Source organism: Myotis brandtii, unplaced genomic scaffold (genome assembly GCF_000412655.1).
Source record: "Myotis brandtii unplaced genomic scaffold, ASM41265v1 scaffold276, whole genome shotgun sequence".
NCBI classification, from domain to species: domain Eukaryota; kingdom Metazoa; phylum Chordata; class Mammalia; order Chiroptera; family Vespertilionidae; genus Myotis; species Myotis brandtii.
In genome coordinates, this window is record NW_005360509.1 from 754,709 (window position 1) to 765,889 (window position 11,181).

General features: G+C 41.9%; 1 protein-coding gene across 1 annotated transcript in view; it reads left to right on the forward strand.

Annotated features, from left to right (window-relative positions):
• The first annotated feature begins 10,783 nt into the window (after positions 1-10,783).
• The window catches only part of TMEM200C (transmembrane protein 200C), a 5,785-nt gene continuing 5,387 nt past the window's right edge, over positions 10,784-11,181 (forward strand). The window contains exon 1 of the mRNA XM_014541636.1: positions 10,784-10,969. The gene's annotated coding sequence lies outside the window, so the exon portion shown is untranslated. The remainder of the gene's footprint in view (positions 10,970-11,181) is intronic.

Here is an 11,181-nt window from a genome sequence, read left to right on the forward strand (position 1 = left end):
TTTATGCTTTTTAAATTAGAACTTTAATAATTAACTCTAATTATTATATGACATTTGTATCAGTACCCTTTTTTTCTTTACCAACTTTTAAGCTTTTCATTTTTAAATACTTACAGTTTCACAGAAAGTTGCAAAGATAGCACAGGGAGGTTCCATGTACCTTTCACCCGGTGTTGCCCAGTGGTTACATCTTATACAACTGGAGTACGGTACCAAAATCAGGAAAAGGACATTGCTACAATGTGTGCATGCCATTTTATCATGTGTGGATTTCTGTAACCACCACTGTAATCAAGTTGCAAAAACTATTCTATCACCACAAAGGTCTTCCTTGTTCTTCCACTTTATAGTTAAACCTAGCTCCCTCCTCCCCACCATGCTGAACCTAGACCACCCTGGGAACCCCTAACAATCACCTATCTGCTCTCCAGCTCCATGATTTTGGCATTTAGAGAGTGTTATATTAATGAAATTATATGATATGAACCTTTTGAGATTGGCTTTTTTCCCCCCACCCAACCTAGTGCCTTTGACCCATCCAATATGTTGTGTCTTTGAATAGTTTGTTCCTTTTATTGTTGAGGACAGGCATGTTTTACTGTGCTTTGCGTTATGGTGGGTAGAAGTGGAAGAGGGCATGGAGGGGATAAAATTGAAATGGTCTTAATTTGCATTTTCCTAATGGCTAGTGATGTTGAACATCTTTTCATTGGCTTATGTGTCATCCATACATCCTCTCTCGTGAAATGTCTCTTCTTGACTATTGCCCATTTTTTAATTGGAATGTTTTTTAACTGTTGAGTTTTAATAGCTCTTTATGTATTCTAGCTATGAGTCCTTTGTCATATATGTGGTTTACAAGTATTTTCTCACAGCCTGTAGCTTTTCTTTTCATCCTCTTTACAGGATCATTTTTTCACAGAGCAAAAGTTCCTCATTTTGATGATGTTCAATTTATTGACTTTTTTCCTTGTGTGGATTGTGCATTTTTAAAAAATATATTTTTATTGATTTCAGAGAGGAAGGGAGAGGGAGAAAAAGAGAAAAACATCAATGACGGGAGAGAATCATTTATTGGCTGCCTCCTGCATGCCCCAGAGAGAAAGAGAAAAACATCAATGACGGGAGAGAATCTTTATTGGCTACCTCCTGCATGCCCCCTACTGGGGATCAAGCCTGCAACCTGGGCATGTGCCCTGACCAGGAATTGAACCATGACCTCCTAGTTCATAAGTTGATACTCAACCACTGAGCCATGCCGGCCAGGCTAGATTGTGCCTTTTTAAGTACTTTTCACCAAGACCAAATCTTTCCCACAGGTATTTTTTCTATGTTTTCTTCTCCACATTTTATAATTTTACATTTTACTTTATTAGCAAATATATATTTTGGTTACTTCTTGTTTAAGGTGTGAAGTTGTGATTCAGGTTTGAGGACAGGACCATCTTTCTAACCTGCAATGTCTGGGAGATGCAAATGACCCCCCTTTTTGAGACTAACATGCACCTAAGACTCTGCAGACCCACAATGCTTGGAAGAGGAGTTATGACAAAGAATGAATCTGTGTAGTCATTGCTAATTGTAGGGTAAGAGAGTGAGCCACATTCTCAGAAATAAAATAACCTGCAATAAATCCAATGAGACTCCCATTTACCGTATCATCAGATTGTAAAATCCTGCAATCCCTGCAAATTCCTCAGGTATCGTATACAAATGATGCAGGCTATTGGCCCATATGACTGACGGCAAAATTCTGAAAAAATGTTGGTGCATTTGTTAGAAGGGTATGAGAACGGTGGTAGGCAGCAAGCGACATCCCACTCTGAGAATGAGATTGGGGAGAGAAAAACCCCAAGGAGGAGAAGGCCAGTGGCATCCCTGGGGCCCCTGAGAAGAAGGGACGGAAAGCACAGAGAGGCTGTGTAGTGAGGGAGGAACTCTGGCTAAGGAAGAGCTTCCCTCCAGAGGCACAGGGCTGCTGACCCCCAGCCTGATCCTCCTACAGACAGTGGGGCGGGGGAGGGCGGAGGGAGAGAGAAAGGATCCCCATGAAAAGCCTCCTACAGAATTTTGCAACAACCAGTCCATCATTATCAACTTCATACAGAGATACTATGATGAAAAACTGTTAGATAGTCTATTGAATGAACACTTGATACAATGCCGATAAAAGTACAGAGAGGTCTTTGAATTTGACGTGAGCTTATTACCTGATTTATGTGCAAAAAGTAGTTCATGAAATGTTTCTTCAAAAATGAACTCAATGTGGGTTGAACCCTTTTCTGACTTGAAACACAACAGGCCGCTAGGTACTTATCCCTTTGAGGATAGTGAGGGCTTGAATACAAATAACCAGAAGGGAATTCCCCGGTGACCCTGAACCTTCTGCAAGTTCACTAATGAGGAGGAGACGGGAGTAAACAGAACGCTAACTAAGGGTGAGACAACATGAGGAGGAGTCATAGACACCCATATGGATAGAAAAATGATAGCAAAGGATTTGCTTAGATAAAAGAAACTGCACGAGGGAAAACATTTGATTCTACTGGGCAAGTGCCGACTAATACCTCTGGGGTATTGTCCAGAGAAACAAGGTGGCTAATGAGCTAGAGAAACCTGAAAAGCAGCGTTGCTGAAAGAGGCCAGAACAGAGAGAGCAAGAAAGCAGTAAGGTGTTTGCAGTGTGAGCCTGGAGGTCAGTATGTTAAGTGGCAAAAGCAAAAATAATGGGTGAAGAGAGACATTCTTAGTTACCTAACTATCATGATAGCTAAGACCATGTTTTAAAAATTATATTCTTTTTTTAAATGTACAAAATTATTTAGTGAAGCATTTTAATAAGAAAAATGGAAACACCTTGAATGCCTACAATAAAGATGTGATTAAGTAAATTATAGAATATTTATTTGGTGGAATATGTGCCTTATTAAAAATTCTTTAAAACTATATTCTTGAAGAATACTGGTGTTCCATAACTAGGCTCAAACAAATGATTGTGTTCTTTTCCAGTTTGTAGGAAAAAAAAACTTAGACAAAGATTCATAGTCTTAAGGTGTATTCCTTAAATATTTGATACTATATTTCTATGTAAGAATCTAATGTTAGATGGGTTTGTGATTCAATCCAAACCATACACGAATTTAAGTTTGATATCTCAAAATGTTACAAGAAGAGCTCTGAGATTTTCAAAGTCCCAACTCCTGAAGAAGTTTAAGAGTCACTAATCCACATGAGGGCAAAGTTTAGAGCAGTTGTAAAACCAAACCCAATAGCTTCTCTATACTTTGGGACATTGTTATTTTACTATGTTTTGCATAAACCAATGTTTCTAATCATATAAGAGAAGTAGAAAGCAAAGTGTTCTAATAAACATTACATAAATGACCTATCCCCGGTTTCTACAGTTTCAAGTGAGAACAGTAGGGCTCAAAAGACAGGAAGGAATCTTTAAATGTCATTTGTACTTTCTTCAAATCACATGACTCAATACCAGCTATTCAACATTATGCATCATTTAAATAGGACATTAATATGTATTGTGCCCAAGAGGTTATGCAATATGCCCTTGAGGTTTTTATGGCTGCAAAAACAAAAAGGGAATCAACTTATCCTGTGTGACTTTCTATATCCTTCGAACAAATAGTGCATTTTCAGTCTCCACCTCACCTGGTAAGGTTCATGAAGCATCACCCGGGAGAAGAGTACAAAGACTCTCATTTGACATGGCTTAGAGCCTGTCTTGCTCAGAGAGACACTAGCTGACCTTTTGATGTCTCTACATGCCGGCAGAAATGGGCCAGAGAATCAGAGAGTTCGTGCCATTGATGGAGGCCTGGAGTCTCAGAACTGCCTCCCAGTTGAGAAGCACGACTGCTTGCCCCACCAGACCAGCACTCCTCACCTGTGCCCTCAGCTTTCGCACATGCCTGGAGAAATTCCTCTGTAAAATAAAGCTGTAGATAGTCCCTGATTTCTAGCACTTCTAAAGTGAGCCATTAAATAGACACCCTGATGTGTAAGCTCTTAAAGCGACTGCTACAAATTTCATCTTTCCTAATTCTCCTCCCGTGGGTGTGGATTCTCAGCTTTGATCATAATATATTTATCTCTGTGAACGGGAAAAACATCATTTCCTTGGCAAAGAAAAAAAGAGTGGAGCTGTAACATTGATTGATATCTGATTTCCAGAAAGTATAATTTTTCTATCATTTCATTAATATTAATGTCATCAAAAGCCAGACGTTGTAAGTGATTGGGAGGAATTTGAAGGAACTGTGACACAGCTTCACTCTGTGAGGTGAATATGTTAAGTTCTTACACGATTTGCTGTAAAACTCATAGCCCTTCAGATTTTTCTGTAGCCAAACACTGATCTTTGGAGAAGGTGTTTCAAAGAATAATAAAAACCAGCAATATTTTGAAACATGATCTTTGCTTTTTCTCTATATCATTTTCCAGTACGCCACACCAATATCTCACCTCTATAAGAAGCTCTGTAATCACTTTACCTGTCAAGAAGGGATGTTTGCATCTTTCTCACTGGAAAAAAAAATCTGTAATGCTTTTCTGATGTAATGATACTTCAATCCGCTCCTGTATAAAGAAGCCAGCTGAGGTTGTTGACAGTAAGATTTTATAGAAATTCAAAATTAAATTTAGTGTGAAAATGCTGTGTGCTTTTTCCCTTTAGAAAAATATTAATGTTACTTTGAGCCCATTGTAATCATTTAACATATCTTTTGTGGCTCTGAAACAATCAGAAGAGTTTCATTGGGTGAAAATATGCTATCAGTGCTGATTTACTGGTTTTATGTATTAGACATTTCTATGCTTTGTGATGGGAATTTTGGGGAGCAGTTTTCTCTTTTGCTATGACCATGTATACCCTCAAAGGATATAAATGTATTACAGATGTTACTATGGGGTCATTTGAAAGGTATGTATAATAAAAAATGATTGGGCAGCACCCCCTTCAAATGTGAAATTTAATCCTCCTTGTGGTCCTTTGGCTCCTAACAACCTTGAGGCCCAAACATTAAGATTACGTAGTTATATAGTCAATAACTCAGCATTGAGGATTCTAAAATATTGTGAGGTTGTGTGAGCCCCTCCACCTGAATTCCTAAATAGTGGAGCAAATTGTGGGACTGACATGATGGTCACAATGGCATGAGACTGAGGAAACCCAAGCCTAACTTCAGAGCACAATTGCTCTGTAAGTGTCCAAGCTCAGGAGATAAGGAGGTGAGGGAGTGGAGATCAGGAAGCCACTGCCACCTAGCTGGGACTCATTCAGAACTACAAAGCCATTCGGGGAAATTCCCTGTCGCTAGGATCTGACCCAAACTTCACAGGTAGCTTTTGCCTTCCCTTGCATCTCCAATACCCAGCCCTGAACACATAATAAGTGCTCTATAAATATTCACCATCGTCACTTCAACCACTAACATCTGAATAATGCTGTACAGGCCTCAATGCTTATACCTCAACCAACACCTACAGCAGGGGCTTTGAAAGTTATACAGCAGGCTTAGGAACAGTGATATGGGATGGGGAACATTGCAAGTACTCAGTCTTTATTTCTATATGTCCATTTAGGTGTACTTTTTGGGTGGTGGTGTTGATGGGGTACCCACAACTATTCCATCAGCAGCCACTGATGATGATCTCATTTCTTCCTCACAACTACCTTGACAGAGAGGCATTACAAATCATCCTTTATAAACAGTACAACTACAGTCAGGCAGGTAACTTGCTCAGTGTCACATGGCTAGAAGGGGCCAAGTTACTTGAGTATAAATGATCTGAATCCAAAGAGTAACCCAAGAGTAGAGTAAATTTGATGTTTTAGAACACTGCACTCAGACCCCACATCCACCAAACCCATTTCCTAGACAGATGCATCAACCTGCAAAAAGGAACCACGTTTGAACTTTGCTCTTCTATTTGAACTAAAACCCATGCTGCTGCCCTATATAAAAAACAAAACACATTTAGCCGCTGATGTTATATACATCTATGTTCACTATTTGAAACAAACAGTTAAAAGCAGATTTCTCGCTCTTGTGCATGCACATGCAAATAATGGGGATCAGGTAAATTCTGTTCCCTCATCCCCAAAATGAGAAGACTGAATTGGAGCATGGTTCTCAAAATGTAACATGCTCACAGATCATCTGGACATCTTGTTAAAATGCAGACTCTGGTGGAACAGGTTTGGGGTGGAGCCCAAGATTCTGCATTACTTACAGGCTCCCAGGTGCTGCTGGTGCCGCTGGTCCTCAGACCACACGTTGAAGGCCCTTCCCACTTTCAGCATCTTAACATCTCTGTGACTGGCATTCTTGGCGCACTAGTCCCTGAGCCTCTTACACCCATTAGAGAGATAATGTCCGCATCATATTGGCTCACACACCCAATTCTATGCCTACATTCCACTTTCCAAATCTATTCCGGGTCAAGGCTGGGATCCACATCCATGAAGTATTCCATAACAGCTGACCTTAAACAACACGGATTTGAATTGTGCCGATCCACTTACTAGTATACTCAGATTTTTTTTTCAATTGACCTGCTCAGTTCAATTGACCTTTGCAGTTCAAAGCTGGGTTGCTCAAGGGTGAACCAACTGGCCATTGGGAATCTGTGATCGTGGAGAGATGACTTAAATTATAGGAGATTTTCGACACTGGTGGTGGTCAGCACCTCTCATCCTTTATTTGTTCAAGGGTCAACTGTAGTTTTTCTCCCCACTAGCCATCTTATTCTGAAGTCCTCTAGCACCTAGAGATTTGTCCTTCTGCCTTGTATTGGTCACTAATTTAGTTAGACTTTGTTAAATCTAACTAATTATAGGCTAATAAATCCATGTCCCTTCATTCTTTTCTGTCCCCAGGAATACTTTCAAATGGTCAGCTCCTTTTCAATTTTTAATTCTCAGTGCACATGTCACTCCTTGGTGACACCGTCTTTGAATACCCAACCTAAATTACTCCCTTTTGCTGCCCCCTCTGACCAGTGAAAGTGCCCTCTTTTAATTTCTTCATATTGCTGATCAAATTTTGACATTTTCTTGCTTATTATCTGCCCCCTCAAGAGAGAGGGACTTTGTTTACACTGTTCACTACTCTCTCTCCAGTGCCTAGAATGCTAACTATAACATAGTAGATGCTCAATAAATATTTGTTGAGTGAATAAATGCAAGAATCAAAGAGATGGGCATACAAGCAGTGCTTAAGAAAATGCTTATTAGATGAATCAGAGACCTATTACCCAAGCACTAATTGTGGAATCTTTTGTTTCTATATTTTTGAAAACTAGTTCCTTGTCTGTGTGTTTCTTCTTTCCTGCTGGGTACTCACAGCGGCTCACATCACAATTAATTCTGAAAGGAGATCAGACATGTGAGTTTCTATTAGTTCTCAGTAGGACAAGTTATCTGTCTGCAGTGCCTGTAGATTGTAAGAAATAATAGGAGTGACCTAAGTATGGACATTTAGGATATGTTCTGGAAACACGGAGCAAATTTAGCTGTGTGTCTCTTCTTGGCTCTTCCATTGATGGAGCCCTCTCTGTAAATCCCTGTCCAAGCTCAGCCAGATCTGCTTTCAGGCTGCCCAGGGACCCTAGTGTCTCCTCACAGACCTCGATTATTTATGAGGCACACAATCTAGCTTTGATGGTGTGCATGGAAAATGGTAGAAAAATGAAGGTTATGGGGAAAACTGGATGTACAAAAACAAACCTGCTTATTAGAGAAAACAACCACTGGTAGGTCTCTAATTGACAGACTGGTGATTTGTAATACTAAGAAGGAATGAGGCTGAAGGCAGAGGTGAAGGCTGTCATTGCTACATGCCATTTATCTCGAGCAGAGGTAGAAGTCCCTCTCTGAGGAAGGCTCTTTAGACGTTTCATCATTTCCTTTCCCCTGTGGTAGAAGCATTGGCCTTGAACTCTTTGACACCTTTGAGAAACACAAGGAAAAGGCTTGATCATGACCATGACACTAGCATGAGTTGACTGCTAATTTCCAAACTGAGGTACTTGAAAATGATGCTGAGTGCTTTCTATGAAATTCTCAATCTTCCAGTCTGAAGAAGATCCTCTCGATTTTTAATTTTTTTAGGGGGGGGGTTGTTTGTTTGTTTGTTTGTTTTTTGCAAACTTCTAATTTGACTGGAGAGTGACATGGTATTGAAATATGGATTCTCCAGCAAACTGAAATGAAAAGGCTTTGGCCTAATTGTAAAACGTGTGACGTGGCATACGGCATGTGGACAGACACAGCTCAATCAGAGCAGCTGACCCTGCAACCTCATTTCAGAAAGGACAAGTGCAGCCAGCCATGGTCCCACATAGATCCTGGAGAGTGTGAACAGAACGGGAGAGTGAGGGTAACAAGCTGGGAAAAGATGTTAGGACTAAGGATGACAGCTACCTTTTATGAGCTACATCACATGAACTAAACTCTTTTATTCCTCAGAGCAATGCTATGAGGTAGGTATCAGTGTCATTATTCCATTACAGACGGGGACACTAAGGCAGGTGAGCTTAAGTCATTTATTTACTTAAATTAAGTGAAGGGTACAAACTGGTTCCAGAACCCACTACGCTAAACTACTTCTGTTTCTGCAGCCGGGACCATCTGAGAGCAGGGCATATGGAGAGGGAGGAGTTGCAGAGCTGCTGACATAATGTCCCTTTCCCACTGCACGCTCTTGGAGGTCAAGAGGGGCCTGAGTGGGCCCCTAGCAGCCACCTTCTCGTCCTGCACAGCCCTGGGGAACACAGTCGGAGAGCCAGACAAAGTGATGAATGATCAGGGCAAGTACATGGGTTATGAATGAATTATGAAACTGATAAATTACATAAGGATTGTTTTTAAGAAAGAGCAAATGAAAGGTTTCAGGTCAGAGTTTAATCCAACTAAACTGGCTAATCTTTTCCCTTTATTTTTTTTTTTCCCCAAGGCCTTCATTATTCTCCTGCGACGACATGTTCAGAATGCTGGGCTGAGCTCCGAGTTCCTGAGACACTAGTGAATTGTCATGATTGGGTCCTCAGCAGGATGAAAATGGGTGTCCCATAACCTCAGATACCACCTAAACAGAACAGCCAGTGAAACTAGAAGGAAAATAACTCCAGGAAGGCCAAAAGCATCATTGTTCCTTTGAAAAGAACTGTGTATAACTTGGAACCCCCTGGGAATGTATGTTGATACTATGTTATTACAGAGGGCATAAAGGACTCCACTGGAAACACACGTGATCTATCTGATTTTCTCTCATACCCTGAGCTGAAGACAAAGGAAATTACTGAAGGCGCTAACACTTGGGTTAAATAGAACAGTTTAAAGTTCCAAAGAGCTCAGTTTGGAAGGAAGCCTTTGATTAATAAAGCATAAATCTTATTGTAGTCATCAACATAAGAGAAAAAAATAGCTCTGTCCCAAAGCTTGTTTGTCTAGAAAAGAATTCTTCTCCAAATCCCTCCAATGGGTTTCAGATGTGCAAATAATGGCTATAATTTATGCAGAAGTGTTAAACCATCAGTGGCTTAATCTACCTAAAATCCTAATGAAGTTCTGCAGTATTATTCCAGTTTATACAGCTTAGCAAACAGAGGCCCACCAAGGACAGAATTTGCCAACCATAGCTCCTGACAGCCAGCTGTGTGATGAGATGAGCTCTCAGATCCCATCTTTGTATAAAACACCAGAATATTATTGGGATTCAAGAAGTCTGGAAGCAGCTCTGAGCAAAAAACAACAAAAAAAAACCCAAACAAACAAACAAAATACACACAACACAAACAAAAAACAACTTTAAAAATGACAATTAGACCCAGTTGTTTCTCCTTTGCAGTGATTCTTCTAAAAGGAAACAGTCCAATGTGGGATTTAAAACTCCCTTTCCTGCAGCTTGCTTTCTGGCCTTCTGCATACGAGCAGGAACAGGCAGGTGGAAGGAGGTGGGTCCTGAACCCTCTGATCCTCATCCAGATTCCTGACTGGCTTGGGAAAGGTGACAGAGATCACTTTCAAACAGGAGGGATAGGGGTTCCTTTGGGGAAACATTTCTCCTCCATCCATCCCGTCACCCCAACACCTCTATCACCACCTCCTATATTATTGTCCACTTTTATCTCTTTCAACCTGAAATGTTTGTGTTCTTATTGCTCCTTTTGAAAAGTGTACGCTTTAGCCTTAAACACAGGTGAATTCTGTGTACTTGGAGGAAGTACCTTATAACTGGTACTGTGAGCATAAAGCCCTCCTCCTGTGGGGTTCTGTGGCCCCTTAAACAGCAAAACTCAGAACATACAACAGACAGCCCCATGCGCACATACACCAAAATATTTATGTCTGGAACCCCAACTTCAGACAGCACTTGCTGCTCTTCTGTCGCTCTCTTCCTGAATCCTGGCTGCCTCGTCCCAGTAGATGATTGAAATCTTTCTTACTTTCTCCATAACTACATGGGGAAATTCCACTTGGAAATTCTCTTTTCCGTCATTTTTCACTTTATATTTGAGAGGCCAGGGAGGAGCCAGGAAAGCACCTCTCTCTTCTCCTCTCTCCAAATGACGTAGGGAGTGTGGATACCCTCCCCACCCCCACATGCCCTCTCTGATTCTAACCCTGATCCTTGCAGAATGAAGCTTTTCCTTTTCATGCTTGCTGCTAGGAGCAGGAGGGGCCGCCCCGGGAAGAGCCCGGAACAGATTCTAATCTCCGAGGCGCCCCAGCTGCTGGCTCCCAGGGAGAGGCCGAGGTCGGGGAGGGCGCTCACAAAGCCCGGCTTCCCTGAAGCTCGAGGACCGGAGACGGGCAGCCCCGAGTCCCGGGCTGCGCCCCGCTCTGCGGGGACGGCGCCACTCCGGACCCGAGTTTTTGCTGGGGGACAACTTACTGTGTTCGCTGAGTGTCCACACCGCAAACTCCCAAATGGGAGAGGGGACAGCAAAGGTTCGTCCGTATCCTAGAGTAGACGCAACAAAAGAGAGAAGAAGGGAGGGAGGAGACGGGGACCACCCCTCTGTCACCCAGAGCGTCCCTCGGGTGCGGATGGGAAGACCCTCCCGGGGGGCGGCCCTTCCTTCGGGCCCCCTCCGGCCCGCTGCTCAGACAGGTAGTTGGAAGGAAAGGAACAAAGCTCCCAGGGGAGGCGGGCGGCGGCC